The sequence below is a fragment of the Bacillus rossius genome, chromosome 1 (assembly GCF_032445375.1).
Source record: "Bacillus rossius redtenbacheri isolate Brsri chromosome 1, Brsri_v3, whole genome shotgun sequence".
NCBI classification, from domain to species: Eukaryota; Metazoa; Arthropoda; class Insecta; order Phasmatodea; family Bacillidae; genus Bacillus; species Bacillus rossius.
The window spans coordinates 358,756,056-358,772,443 of record NC_086330.1 but is presented as its reverse complement, the minus strand read 5'-3'; positions in this window follow the sequence as shown (position 1 = coordinate 358,772,443).

Here is a 16,388-nt window from a genome sequence, read left to right as displayed (position 1 = left end):
GGAACGTACGTGTTGATTTGAACTTCGCCTAAGTTATGGATTATTCTGAAATCACAATTGCACGTATATAACGATTCCCTACCCAATCGCATTCGATACATCTTTGGCGTCAGCGCGACATAATTTTAGTCCGAAAGATTTTCCATTTATATCTCATCGCGTGAGCGAAGTTTTCTGAAATTATCGCTATTTTGTTTTCGAAATAAAGTTAGCCCGGTGCATTAGGTAGTAATATTTTTTTTTTTTCGGTAGACTTATCTGTGAAATCTTTGAAATGTGTTCACGTGCATTTTTTTTTAATGAATGTTACATTTGAATTAACATTTTGATTAAAAAATAAAACCTGTAAACATTGATGGCGGTCGTATGTTTGAGGCGTATGTAATTCAAGGAGCATTTTATGTATCGTCATTTGTTTTTGTTTGTTGCGCATGTTCACAATAACGCGATTTTTTGTTTGTCGCGCATGTTCACAATAACGCGATATTTTGTTTGTCGCGCATGTTCACAATAACGCGATATTTTGTTTGTTGCGCATGTTCACAATAACGCGATTTTTTGTTTGTCGCGCATGTTCACAATAACGCGATATTTGGTTCGTCACTTCGCGTCCTTCAAGCCGCGCCCTTCGCTCTGTTGTGATTCCTGCATAACCTGAATGTCGCGCCGATAACCAGACAGCACGCAACGCAGCCTTCAGGGGGAAATTATTTTTGTTTGGGACAATTTATTTCACGCCAACCCTGTCCTTGCCTCGCATAATTATATACAATATTTTTTTTTTGCTTGACAAACGTAATTGTGACGTAATTTGTTCTCCGTAAGCTTTGAAAGGAGCTGCCACACGTTAATTTTTTTTTTCCGATGGTGTAAAGGCAAGGATGTATTATTCAGGGAGAAAGGAACAAACAGATTTTTTTTTGCAATTCAAATCTTTACGAACAATTTTTAAAAAGACCCAAGGGGAAAAAGACTAGAATTTGAAGAAACTGATATTTGTTTTGTCGCTTCCAGCCATTTAAAAAAAATATATCTCACTTTTTTTATTTGGCGTGTTTCGAAGACTTTCCGAACGAAAATTGTCGGTTGAGTTTGTCATTTTCTATGGTGGTCATTATCGTTGGTCATTATCGTGAAGTGTTCCAGTAAATTTATTTTTAAATTACGGAACGTTTACTTGACGTCTTTTTTTGTGGTCGTCTCCGAATTACTTTAGAACTGAGTCAACTAAAAACACATATTTCTGAAATTAAACGGAAGTTTATTACAAGCGACACGCGTGGAGTTCTTAACAACACTCGTGACAACTGCTTTTGTGAGACAATCGTGTAACCTTGTTCACGTTTTCAACAAAGCAGCCTGTGTTTCTAAGTCGTATAACCTTTTTCACATTTTTAACCGAAGCCGCCTGTGTTTAAAAGTCGTATAACCTTGTTCACGTTTTCAACCAAAGCCAGCCTGTGTTTGTATGTCGAATAACCTTGTTCACGTTTTTAACCAAAGCAGCCTGTGTTTATAAGTCGTATAACCTTGTTCACGTTTTTAACCAAAGCAGCCTGTGTTTATAAGTCGTAAAACCTTATTCACGTTTATAAGTCGTTTTTTAAACGTTTGGACTGGAAAATGTTACACTGAATTAAACTATTCCACTCATTCATGTTAGTGGTTGAAATGGGCACTATTCCTCAAGAAAAATATATTTTTTTTATAATTGTCAAAAACAATAAATGACACATGACATACACCGAAGTGTGGTAGTTGCTAACCGCGACAGCTAAAGTAATTCGTTTATGCGAAGAAGGTCGTTACTTTGAGTCCAAGGCATGGCTTTAATTAAATGTATGATCTACGCAAATATACAGAATTAATCAGAATTTAACCAGCTAAATTTGGTTTCAGGTTCATCACCAAAAAGAAATCTACATAATAAAACTCTAACATTGACTTGACTGAACATCAGACAACGCACAGCTTAAACCGGCGGGTCTAGAAGCATGTAATTTTAAATAGGTGTCCCTTATATAATGTATATGAGCACTAAGAAAGGGTTTTTGAAAATTCATTCCCCAAGGAGGTAAAATAGGGGAGATGAAAGTTTATATGGAAATTTGTTATTTTTGAAGTTAAAAATATGGAAATTGGAGCGTTTTTGTTCATTCATCAAAAACGAGGATGTGAAATCCTATCGTCTTTTAGCCTGAAGTGTTTTCCAAGACTGGTATCCGCATTTGAAATTGGAGCTGAACAATTTTTTTTAATTGTAAAAATAATTTTTTCAATTGTAAATATATGCTCTGAAAATTTTGATAAAGTTTTGTTGAAAAAAGGTTTTCTACAAACACCGCAAAACTGGTCGCTATAGCAAAATGATTTCTTTGGAATAGTTGGGACTAAAAGTCCAAGATCCCAGAGCGATAAGACATAACTTATTTTCACACAGATGAAACCTTAGGTTCTCAGCAGCGTCTCGTGTGCTTTGAATACCTTCGTGCTTGTGGAGCAGCCCTGTGACACTTGGGCAGGTACCAGGGGAGAAAGTTAACTAAAAATAAGAGTTATTTAAAATAAATTTATATGGCTGATTTATATATATATTGTAGAATATTATTCTGAAGTCGTGTCATAAGTGTCAGACACTTATTACTGACCATAACTTTTGTCAGACGCTTTAAAGCTCCACAAAAAATAAATGAACTTTACTTATTTTTATAAGTATGATTTTTAAATATGTTATTAAAGTAACTATTACAAAAGTTATATTTCATCAGTCAGACAAATTGTAGTGACCAAACATCCCCTAAACACAAAAAATATATTCAGCCAGGAGTACGTGCGCGAGAGCACTATGCATGCGTTTCAGAGTAAAAAATTTAAATACCTATATTAAAAATACTTACTGCTTTCGATCCAAGATTTTTGCATCTCTATTTCAATAAGATAAACTTCAACATTAAGGTTATAATTAATAAATATTAAAGTAAAATAATTTATTGCATATATTTGGGATAATTCATATATTCGGAGCTATTTTGTTTTGTTAGGAATTATTTTTATGTTCTTGTAAAAAAGATACCAGTTAGTATAATATAAAAAATTCATTTTAGTAAAACAATATTAAACTATGATTAATTAAAGCAAATATTGGTTTATTTTTTTAATATTCGTAATCACTTTCACAATCATTCGATTTTTCAACATTCACTCAATCATTCTGTCCATTCGAGTCATCATTCTCATCGCAATCAGTTATATTCTGGCAGCTTCTTATGTGAATTACATGACACCAGTTCAACTGATTCGAATTCACAAATTACAAGATGTAAACAACAAAAACATGTGCTCTCACAGACCCGAACTATACTGTATATCATCGGTTGTGCGCAAAGGGCACATACACAGTAGATTGAAACAGATTGCGAGTTTAAATCATGAATATCAGCGAGCTTTTATGCAGTTTGGAGATCCAGAGTCGTTTACCGATCAGCACATACAAGAAGATATTTTCAAAAAAATCCAAACATTTATCTGTGAAATTAATAGTGTTCCTGGTATACTCGACGCTGATGCTGCCCGGCTTCAGGGGTTTTAAAATAATTACAGCGTATCTAATGTTACCGAAGAATTCAATCCAAAATTTTAAAACAAATTGATGCTAGCAATTTACCACCATGTAAAACTGAGTTATTTCAACAATTTCTCCAAGAAAATTATATTTCTAGCATATGTAATAATGCAAATGAAACACAACCAACCATTCTTACTCCTGAACACAATGGGTGGAGGTTAGAAGATAACCAGTATCACTTTCATTGGTTTGATGGTGAACAATTACCAGGAGACGTTAGTGAATCTCTTCAAAAATCAGGTACTATACTTTGACTTCAATTTTAAAATTTATTATATTTGTATTTTTATGTTTTTTTTAATTCTTTGAACTGTTTTTTGCAGAATAAGCTGCCAGAAACGACAACATAACTGATTGCGATGAGGATAATGACTCGAATGGACAGAATTATGATTGGGTGAATGATGAAAAATCGAATGATTGTGAAAGTGATTACGATGATTATAAGAATAAACCAATATTTGCTTTAATAAATCATAGTTTAATATTGTTTTACTAAAATGATTTTTTCTTTAAATTATCCCAACTGGTATCTTTTTTACAATAACATAAAACAATTCCTAACAAAACAAAATAGCTCCGAATATATTAACTATCCCAAATATATGCAATAAATTATTTTACTTTAATATTTATTAATTATAACCTTAATGTTGAATTTTATCTTATTGAAATAGAGATGCAAAAATCTTGTATCAAAAGCAGTAAGTACTTTTAATATATTTAAAGTTTATATTTAAGTTCATTTATTTTTTGGAGCTTTAAAGCTCCACAAGCACGCAGGTATTCAAAGCACACGAGACGCTGCTGAGAACCTAAGGTTTCATCTGTGTGAAAATAAGTTATGTCTTATCGCTCTGGGATCTTGGACTACTTGGTGGGCTGGGTTGATAAAATAAAAAAAATTGGTTGTCTGTAAAGTCGATTTACGGACGATAGTTTAACGTGACAACGTCCTAACAAAAATTTGATGAAATGATTGCATACTTTTATTAATAAAATTGAATCATTTTTATTGAATTATCACTATTTTGTATAGATACATAGAAGGAGTGAAATTAAATATGCAATTTAATTGATCAATTTACCTTTAATTTCCACTGATTAATTCAAATATATTTATTACTTTAACGAAGAGATTATTTTAGCTATAACTTTTATACATGTTTGCTATTTAACTAATTCCAATCTGTGATATTCTGTTAAGGATAGGACGATGATAGGAAAAGTTGGAAACGAATAGGAATGTTTCAAGTTTAATGTGCCTCGAAAAAAGTCAAATCGATGGTTGTTCCAATCGAGTGGAAGAGAGATAGATGCGGCGCAAGCGTACAATGAGCCAAACGGGACACAGCGTAACGGGACAATGTGCGTTACAGGACACTTTTTCGTGCGTGCAGCCGGCGTTCGTCGATTTATTAGACGTTGTCACGTCAAAAGGGGAAGCAATCCATTGAAGGAACTTCATTTGTCATCTTGGGGTGATGCTGTTCACAAACTGTCGCGGAGACTTGCGGCATTCTCCACGCTCCACAGAAACACGTTCCGCATTCCCGTGATTACGAACCAACACGCGGTACGCACTTCGTTACGATCCGCGAAGACTTGTGAGCCACGGAATAAACCAGTGACGTCAAAGGGCCTGCACACACTCAATAATTAACGTGTGCTTTGAACAAACCATTTTTCAGTGAAATATGAAAATTTTTGTTTCACTGATAAATTAAATATACTTTTTTTATTTTAGTTCAATGTCCAGCTTTTAAACTATCGTCGATTTTTTTGAATATTATTTAATTTAAAGGTGGAGTAAAAAAGATTTCCTGACGTCAATGTTGTAATACCTGTGTATTGCCGTAGGAAAAAAAACAGTAGGTAAAAATTCCTAACCTCAAATATTGTTTACGTTTAATTTCTTTATAAGAATGTGACGAGTTTGGTCGTCACCTGTTTGTTTCTATTCTTCGTCCGGGTGATGTTGTGCCCGTTTAACCGTAAGGTGTCACTGCTAGCTGTGTGCTGGCAGCGCCCCATTTTTTTGCGGTGAGTGCGACGCGGGAAATTTTGGTTTGTGAGATTGGTGGTTGCGTTGTTTTTTTGTTGTCGTGGTTTTGAGCTGCTTGAAACATAGGAAGAGAGAAAAACGAGTGAGGTGGAGTGGGACGAGGTGGTTCAGGCTGAAGAGAAACAGGCGAGCTGTGATTAAGTTGTTTTTCGGGGAGTCTTGGAGACGAGACTATAACGGGTAGCGTCTAGGAAGAGTGTTGGGCTTGACAAGGGAAATGGGGAGTGACGAGAGTTGTACGACCAGTGGCGGATCCAGAGGTTCACCTCGGAGGGGGCACTCTAGGATTTCAGAATAGCCAGAGGAAAAAATGTCTTAAAATTACTAAATTTGTATTTAATCTACTCACACTACACATATACACATCCAACCACCGGATTTTATGATTCTACAAGAAATTCATTAATTAATTATATTGAAATATTTTATTGGTTTCAGAAAAAATCACTTTGTCGGCAATATTAATGTAGCAGACAACTGGTTCTTCGGGGGGGGGGGGGGGGGGGGCACTTGCCCCTGGTGCCCCCTCTTGGATCCGCCACTGTGTACGACGCACATCAGAGGTTGTGGATTCGCGGCGCGCGAATAGTATAGCAGTGAGCTATAACATTTTTTTGTGTCGGTTTGGTCTACGATGGCAGAAATTCCTGAGGTGGAATTAATTGCCCCGTTTCTCCGGTGGTGGCAGCCAATTCCTGTGGTGGAATTGTCCCGTTTCTTCGATGGCAGCGAATTCCTGTGGTGGAATTGTCCCGTTTCTCTGATGGCAGAAAATTCCTGTGGTGGAATTTTCCCGTTCCTCCGATAGCTGAAATTCCTGAGATGGGATTATACCATTTCTCCGCGCCGCAAGCAGCCATTTTCCTGGATTTTGCCTGTTTTTCGAGGAAGGACAGAAATCATCGGTGACCCGGGTTGGAATAGATTTTAGTTTATATTGGATAACGGCCCGATTACTGCACAATCAAAATTTAAGTGCGGCGTGACTTTTGAAGAATTATTGTGTTTATTGAGAAGCTGTATAGTCCGCGTTTGATATATATATATATATATATATATAGTCATAAAATTTTATGTGAACTTAATTGATGACAATATACAATTTTATAGAATTATTTAGACATTTACGTGAGTGTATTAGCCACCAGCATGTTTGTAATCTGCAAAACCGTTACTCTTAGTGGCAAATGTGGCATGAGGTGATCTTAGGAGATTTATATAAATGTATTAGCCAGCAGCATGGTTGTAATCTGCAAAACCGTTACTTTTAGTGGCAAATGTCGCATGAGCTGATCTTAGGAAAATTATATGAATGTATTACCCATTTACATGTTTGTAATCTGCAAAATTATTAATTTTAGTGGCGAATGTGGCATGAGGTGATCTTAGAAGATTTATATAAATGTATTAGCCAGCAGCATGGTTGTAATCTGCAAAACTGTTAGTTTTAGTGGCAAATGTGGCGTGCAGCTATTAATATAAATTGTTATTACCTTTTGCGCTTTGAAAATAATCCTAAATAATAAAAGGAAAAGTTCTAACGCCTGAACTTAGTGTTTATTTCTTCGAGACTCTCCCTCTTCCCCTTACTGTACCGGTGGGAGAAGAGAGAGACACTCATTTCAAGAAGTTTTGTCTACTGTAAAGTTCCAGTTATTATAGAAGGAAAATCGTGGCACTTATCGCACTAGTTAGTACTTATCATAGTTAAATTGCATCGTTTCACACCACCAACTGATAAACACGTGCTATTCAACTTAACACCGGTGTGATAAATACTGTCCGATATTTGTGTTCATACTCGAAGGGTTACGGTACGTTCCGTCAAAATGTCATCAACGGTCGGATTTCAACCTAAAATGAATGTGCTGTTCGTGATAACGCAAATTCTTCCTGCATTGATCCCCAAGACCTTCGGTGTTTATCGTGTCTTGTGTCGTAACACGTGTGTTCATAATCTGGCCGCAGGGCTCTTGGTGCAGCAGTTGAAAGCTCTGACCACAATTTGTTTGATAAAACCGTCTGGCTCGCTCGCAATTTTTACTCTCAAACAGCGAAATTTCCCCCTAATTTACTTACTTTGGACTATGTCAGTCACTAATTATTATCTCAACAGGGGAAGTGGCCTTTGTACATCGCGTGCAGGGGATATTCAGTGCGAACACAGTTCATCGAAGAAGAAAAAAGACTGTCGATAATTCACAATTTTGCATGCTCTCTGCAAAAATTATTCAGTTTTTAACTTTAGGGGTTGCATCTTCACCCCCCCCCCCCTAATTGTAGGGGGGCTTCCAAGAGATTTCATACAATCTAGCTCAAGAACACTTTCAAACTGAGAGGGGGGAGTGCGACTTTTCTACCCCTTAAATTTTCCTGGGACGACTTATAATTGCGTGAGAAACTTACGTTCTTATATAATGAGTATGATTCTTAAGTGCTATTTGGCCCCACCATCTTGGTTTTTTTTCCGTAAATTCTAATTTTTGGCATGTCAAGATATGAATCATGTCTCCCAGACCTCCTATAACATGCTGCAATATCACATATTTATTTACGTTCTTTAGTCTGCAAGTACCGCACACCAGTTCACAAGTATTGACTTCAACAACAAAAAAAATCCAAAGCCTATGTCATGTCAAGCCAAAAAAAATTTAATGCGGAAGCTTTAATGGAAACAGTATCAAATTATTTGAGGTTGCAAGATGGCGATGCTTAATCCTCCTTAAAACTAGGTACATGCATTTTCGATATGATTGCACAACCACAAATTGACACCCGGGACTCGAACCCAGAATCCTCGCGCTGAAAACCGGCGTGGATCCGACTGTCATATGGTGGTCAACTAACTGCTATAAAGTTCTAAAAATAAAGACACCACCTGAGCCAATCATATTAGAAATTGGAATTTCCTTTCTTTTGTAATTAAGGCCCTTGCCTACCCGAGCACACACGCGGTGTGCAGAGCTCCAGAAGAAACCACGCTACTTGAAAACTGCTTAAGATATCCGAGTGGCGTCTGTTTACGAAAAACATTTAAGAATACGCTGAGGGCGGATGGGTAGTCTTGTTACAGGATTTAGTTTTTGACGTGAAAACGTCTAATAAATCGATGAACGCCGGCTGCACACACGAAAAAATGTCCCGTTACGCACATTGTCCCGTTACTCTCATTATACGCTTGCGCCGCATCTATCTCTCTTCCACTCGATTGGAACAACCATCGATTTGACTTTTTCGAGGCACATTAAACTTGAAACACTCAAATTCGTTTCCTATCATTGTCCTATCCTTAACAGAATAACACGGATTGGAAGAAGTTAAATAGCAAACATGTATAAAAGTTAAAGTTAAAATAATCTGTTCGTTAAAGTAATAAACATATTTAAATTAATGAGTGGAAATAAAATTAAATTTATCAATTTAAATTGTAGATTTCATTTCACTCCTTCTTTGTATCCATACAAAATAGTGATAATTCAATAAAAATGATTCAATTTTATTCATAAAAGTATGCAATCATTTCATCAAATTTTTGTTATGACGTTGTCACGTTAAACTATCGTCCGTTAACCGACTTTACAGACAACCAATTTTTTTTTTAAATTGTATCTTTAGAAGAGTGAAAATGGCTAAAACGCTTGTTTTCAGAGTAATTTTTAGACGTAAAACAACCGGTACAGATTCTTGAAAGCACTTAAGGGACTTGCATTACAGTATTCCTGTGACGACGAGAAGACTGCGCGCCAGTTCATAGCCCTTGAGCTTAGAGGCTATACCGCGCTAGAAGCACCAGCGAGCGTCGCACTTATCAATCCCGCCTCACTGACACAGACACCTCTCTTACTAGGCGCTTTCTTGCGTATTTGAGTTCGTCGTCCGACGTCGACCTTCTTCCTCGTTCCCGGTGCTAAGTCGCTTCTGGCAAGTCGATGTAAATCTCTTTTTTTTTTCTTATTCCCCACTTGCTTCTCCGTCTTGGCTCCTCCCTTCTGTGTCTGCTCAAGTTTAAACCCGAGGAATACTCCTCGCCACATTCTCATTTCCCTACCTACACAACTCTTCCCGATCGCTCCCGTCGGCGAGTGCCCGGGACAGCGTGTGTACCCAAGCCCGCCGGGGGAATGGATGGCTGAATGGGAACGGGTATGGCGACCGAACCGTCTACAAAATAAATATTTTCGTACCGCCAGAGTTGGAAAGTAAAAAAAAAATCCGTCTCGAGTACTTCCCCCGTCCACCGGGAAGGTCCTAACCATTATTCACCGGGTTATTGTTGGAAGGGCGGACATGTCGTTGAATTATATCTTTCCGTTTCGTTTACATTTCCTTCCCCCCGTCGTTAACATCCGAGATCCGAGTCACTTTACGCCGCGGAGGCGGGCCAAGTAGGACTGCGGAGACAGGAAAAAAATTACTTTAAAAAATATGTCCTTTCTCGTTTCACTGGCGCAACTATCACATACTAGAAATGTGCCCCGATGGGAAATTATTCGAACCCCATTTTTTGATGAACTACCAAAAAAAACGCCGATACAACAGAAGCCTAAACACCAATTTCCATATATCTAACTTCAAAAATCACCAACTTGCATGCAAGCTTTTCATCCTTTATTTAAACCACTTATGGGATACATTTTCGAAAATCCTTTCTTCGTGCTCACCTACAGGAACTCCTATGCAAAATTTAATGCTTCTAGGGCGGTATTCCAAGACGTTTGAGTAAGGTAGCGAACATGCACTGCCTTGTTGGGCAACTGCCGTACCCTAACTCTCGGGGTAATATTCCAAAACGTGTCCTAACTGAACCCCTGTAAGATATCAGATCGGCAGCCGTTTTAATAAACGAGGACTTGTGCGAGGCTATAAACAGTTGTACTTCGTGGAATCCATCGTAATTGTAGCTCATTTTTTAAAACTATGGAATTATAATGTGAAATAAAATATTTAATTTTGGTTGTACAAGAATAAACTATGAATTTTTGGCCGTATTTATGTTTGCTGTTTTTTTAAGATACTAAGGGGAAAATTGTAATCGTAAAAGTTCCGTTAAATTTCATTAAAAAGGAATATATATAAGCATACAGTTATGGATAAAATCGGCAACAGATTGGACACCAAAAAACAGTGTCCTAAAAATAAGGGACTGGCCGTGTCCTACCGTGCACTTGGAATATGGTTAGGGTACAGGTTTGCATATTCAACACCTAAACCCTTATTTTTGTGTCTTGGAATACGGCCCCTAGACACACCGGGTTAAGCTGTGCGTTGTCTGTCGCTCAGTCAGTGTTATAGTTTTATTAAGTAGATTAAAAAATAATTATTATTATGCAATTGGTCATAGTCGTTAACTTCTTCTTGGCTTCTGGGTCTGAAGGCCACGGCCGTTGAAATGGTAGTGTGCACGATGTTTCGGCATGCATTATTGCAGCCATCTTCAAGGAGGATTAACAGTTGAAGTTCTGATGTTCTGGCCATGTATTTTCATATGTATATATATATATATATATATATATATATATATATATATATATGTGTGTGTGTGTGTGTGTGGGATTGTGTGTATTTTATACTACCTATTCCACAACAATAGGCCTTCATTTGAGCGCGTTGGAACGAAAGCATGTCATCTTCAAGGGAGATTATCGACTGGGAACCTGGTATTCTGGCAAAGTTTTACATGTTTGTATATTTATTTATAGTAATAATAATAAAAAATTTCACTTGTCAGGCGTTACACTCCATGTTTTATTTCTTGACTCCAAGCACTGAGAACTGATTCAAAGCAATATGACAGCACATACTCTTTTTATCACATTATCAGATAGCGGATTTAGTAAGCTTCTTACACAATACTTATATTTATTTGCCATTCTGAAGATTTTTTGAAGTGAAAACTTCTATAAGGTATGGATAGGGAGTAAATTCATATAAGTCATCATCGACATGGTCACGTGACGTGTTAACGCTAACACTATATCTGTTCCTATTAGTATAACTTATTGGGCTTTTATATCTTAAGTATACGATTACTGTGCATTAAAAGTGAGTATAAAATATATTATTATTCTCATATAGATATATAGTTTGAATAACGAAGAAAACGGAGTCTTTGTAGCAATATAACCTAAAAATTAAGGACATCATTATTTATTTTTTGAATACCTACAATTACTATGCAATGCGTATTTTATAGTAATTTAGGAGTTATTTTACTAACGTGATAAAACAAATTTGTCGCGTTATAATATATTTTCGTAAAATTTCCGAAAAAGTCTGATTTTTATCAAAAAATATTTTCTTATGTTACACAATTATATTTTACAAAGTTAGTATTTCTTATTTCTAATTATATTTTATTTTCTAAATTATATTATTAATATTAATAATAGTTACTTCTATTATTATTAATTCTATCATTTGAAGTTTAGGAAAAAAATGTTGTGTACATTATATTATTATTCTCTCTAAACATATATTTTTAATAATTTTTTAGATACCCGATTTTGTGTGGAAAACGGAGTCTTCGTAGCAATGTAACCTAAAAATTAAGAACATCATTATTTTTTAAATACCTACAATTACTATGCAATGCGTATTTTATAGTAATTTAGGAGTTATTTTACTAACGTGATAAAACAAATTTGTTGTGTGAAAATCTTTTTTCGTAAAAATTGCGAAAACGTTTTCACTTCTGTCAGCAGTCCTCATGACTGCTTTGAAATTTTTTTCATTCGCTTTAAATTGTAAACAAAACATTATGGGTAAAGAAATTTTAAAATATAATAAAAATTCTATAAATATTTCGACCGTTAAAAAGGATTCTTATGTTTTATAAAGAAAAAATCTAAGTTTCAGTCATCTAATTTTTTTTTCTTTCATTCCTCGTAATCGCACAATGAGCTGATATATATTATATATATATATATATATATATATATATATATATATATATATATATGTTACTGCTTCTATTATTGGTCCACTTTTGATGTGGGGGACTCTTGGGCTAACTAGAGACCCTTAATCAAAGATGTATCGAATCACAAGTTGCCCAGAAGCCAATGAACAATAGTCCAGTCAAATTAGGCGTAAAGGTAGACATTTAAAATAACAAACCAGGACCTCTGGGAAAATGTCGAGGACACCTTCCTTTGCGTCCATACAAAAATCCCAAAAAATCCGGTTGCGGGTTTTCCGCCATTTTGAAAAATACTGTCACCATTTTGAATTTTCACATATATTTACTAAAAAAATTCGTAGCAACTAAACGGTTTCACTTTTCGGGATGTTTTTTTTTCCTACATACTTCCTATAAATTCATCTTTCCATAAATGTTACTATACACATAATTTCTTTACCTGATGTTTGCGTTTCGTTGTTTAAATTATTGCCGTTAATCGTTGTTTTTACTTTAGGCTGAAAAACTTAAGAATTTACACCAAAACGGTAGATCGCATTCAAAAACGTTTCAAACAAAAGTTGTAGAGCATAAAAAAAACCTATCGAAAACACTTTGAACATATAACATACGGAAATAATTAGCCTTGTAGAAAGTGTTTCTCTGCGCGGTGGCGTTAGCTTACAAGGGAAGTAAATACACAACATATTGCAGCAGAAATTTTATCCTAAATTTGAAACATTAAAGCGTTTTTCTTTATAAAATGTTATCGTAATCCCCATTAACTATAATTATGAAACTTGTTTGTGGCACTCTGCATGTAATTTTTTAACCCGAACTATTTCTTTTGCCTTATACCTGGACCAAAAAAATTTAATCTCAAATAATTTTTTGTTTCAATCTATAAAATGTTTTTTATAATATATAATGTTTATTTTAAATTCTTCTGCTCTTTTTGTTTTAGTGAATAAATGAGCAAAACAAATGGAGTGTTGCTGTCTGCGCCCCTGTCTTCGCCCAGATGGCGAAACTGTTCAGCTTACAAAAAAAGGCCTGAACACTATTATAGAAATAAGCAAGTTAAGGAAAGATGGTCTAGATCGTGAACTTGTAGGCTCTGAGGGATTAATTGTACATGTAGAGTGTAGAAAAAACTACACTAGGAAACGAACTGCTGCACAAACGTCCACTACACCTAAGATAACTCGCACAAATATACCATCATTCAACTTTAAAAGTCAATGTCTGCTTTGCGGTCGTAGTTGTGTTGATACCTCAAAACTACGTAATCCTGGAAAAGAAGAGTGGAGTGTAGTATCTACACTGCACATTGTAGACTCTATTCGGCATATGGCAGAGAAGAGAGGAGATTGTGACTGGGCTAAAGATGTGCTCATTAGACTAGTAGGGGTTATAGATCTTGTTGCTGAAGAAGGTCGGTATCATCGGCATTGCTATCAGCGCTTCAATGTGTGTGGATCTTCAAAGCCCGGAACAGTACAGAAGAGTGGGAGACATTCTGATAAACTACGTGAGGAAGCATTTCGAGGTTTATGTCAGTTTATCGAAGAAAATGAGGATTGTCAATTCACAATCAGCGAGCTTGTAGAAAATTTGGCTGAAATAAGTTCGGATACGCAACCATACAGCGAGAAGCATTTGAAACGGAAACTTTCCGAACATTATGGTAAAAATGTAAATATAACACACTTGCCAGGCAAACAAGGTGTTGTTTGTTTTTCGGATGTTATAAGTACAACAATTACAGATAAATGGTACACCGAAAGAAGAACTGACGAAAAAGAAGAAGAAAAAAAGGATAGTTGTAGCTGCAGCCCACTTGATAAGACAAGAAATTCTTTCCCGTCCTTACGAACATGACTTTTTTCCGACTGTAGAAGAAATGAAGACAGGTAATACAGAGCTGGTAGGCGGATTACTGAAGCTATTTACAAGTACAGTTTTGGCTCCAAAAAAAAAGAACAAAAGGATTCAGTCAAAATGGAAAGGAAAAAATTGTGTCTTCAGCATCAGATTATTGCTGCACTTCGACCTAGGTCATTTACTTCACCTCTGCAAGTAGGTCTGGGTGTTTACCTGCACAGGAAATATGGATCTAAAAATCTTGTTGATCTGTTGTCAAACCTCGGTATTTGCTCATCTTACAGTGAAGTGGTTAGGTATGAGTCCTCCGTCGCTACTAATGCACAAGCCACTGTAGATGACCATGCATATATACAGTTTGTGTATGATAATGCCGATTACAATGTGCAGACTTGATGGTCATCTAACTTTCCACGCAATGGGTGGCATTAAGTGTGTAACGCCTGCAACAGCTGTTAAAACAGAAAAAAAAAGTACCTAGAAAAGGTGTTATTTCAGCAGCTAGCACAAGTTCTTTAGGATTAAGTAAAATATCATTCTACAAACAGCCTAGCAGATCTGGTTATAGTAATATAATAGTGCAAGATGTAATGGAACTTCAATTGAAACCAAAAAGTGCTGAGATTGCCCAGCAACTAGATTATTTATGGATGTCAGGAACATGGCTAGATATTTTGCCTCGTTGTAACTGGTCGGGCTTTATGGAGCGAGTTTGTCAAAATGAAGAATTTGAAATATCAGCTGTTTTACCATTGCCATTTTTTAATATGGATCCAGGGAATCTTTCTACAATATATTCATCACTACTACAAGCAGCAGAAGAAGGAATCAAACGTGGTCAATCGAATGTGATGGTGACATATGACCAGCCACTTTTTGCTAAAGCTATTGAAATGGTTTTAGCATCATCTCCAGAAAGTCCACTGAATTGTGTTGTCGTACGTCTCGGTGGATTTCACCTTCTGCTCTCGTACATGGGATCTATGAGTCATATAATGAGTGGAAGTGGATTAGAAAATCTATGGCAGATAGTATATGCCAAGAATAGTGTAGTGCACATGCTAAGTGGACGAGCATACTCAAGAGCGTTTCGTGCTCATTTATTGACCCTACAAGCTTTAACTACTCTCATCCTTGAGAAGACTGTCGGAGATACCGCCTTTCTTGAATGTTTGCGACAGTGTTACACTATAATGTTCAACAAACCTTCAAATCTCCAAAATATTTTTGAAGGCCAGTCTCTACAGAAGCTAACTGAACTTCTATTGGAGGAAATGAAGAATGTCGAAACAAATGGTGGGCGCACTGCCAAACTATGGACTCAGTACATGAATATGGTCAACATTATGTGTTTGTTTATACGAGCTGAGCGTTGTGGTGACTGGCAGCTGCATCTTTATGCTATTCAACAGATGCTACCATACAGTCATTCTGCTGGCCACTTCAACTATGCCAAATCTGCTCATGTATACCTTCAAGAAATGATTCAGCTTGAAGATAAAATGAATCCAGACGAATTTCAGAAGTTCACCAAACAAGGATTTTTCACTATTCGCCGATCAAGCAAATTCTGGTCGGGTATATGGTCTGATATGACCATTGAACAGGTACTAATGCGATCAATGAAGAGTACTGGAGGTCTCACGCATGGCCGCGGAATTTCATCATCCACTCTTGCAAAATGGATCCATGCAGCACCTAATACATCGAGAGTTGTGGATGCTGTAGAAGAAATTGGTGGAGTTTGGATCGAATCCTCAGAACAGCACACTGATCTCAGGTTATCAAGACAAGATAGAGATAGATCTGACATTCAGTCTTTCATAAATTGGCTTCATGAACACAATCCCTTTCAAAGACTCTCAGATGACCTAACTTCTCTTTCCAGTGGGGTGATTGGAGACAAATCTTTAAAC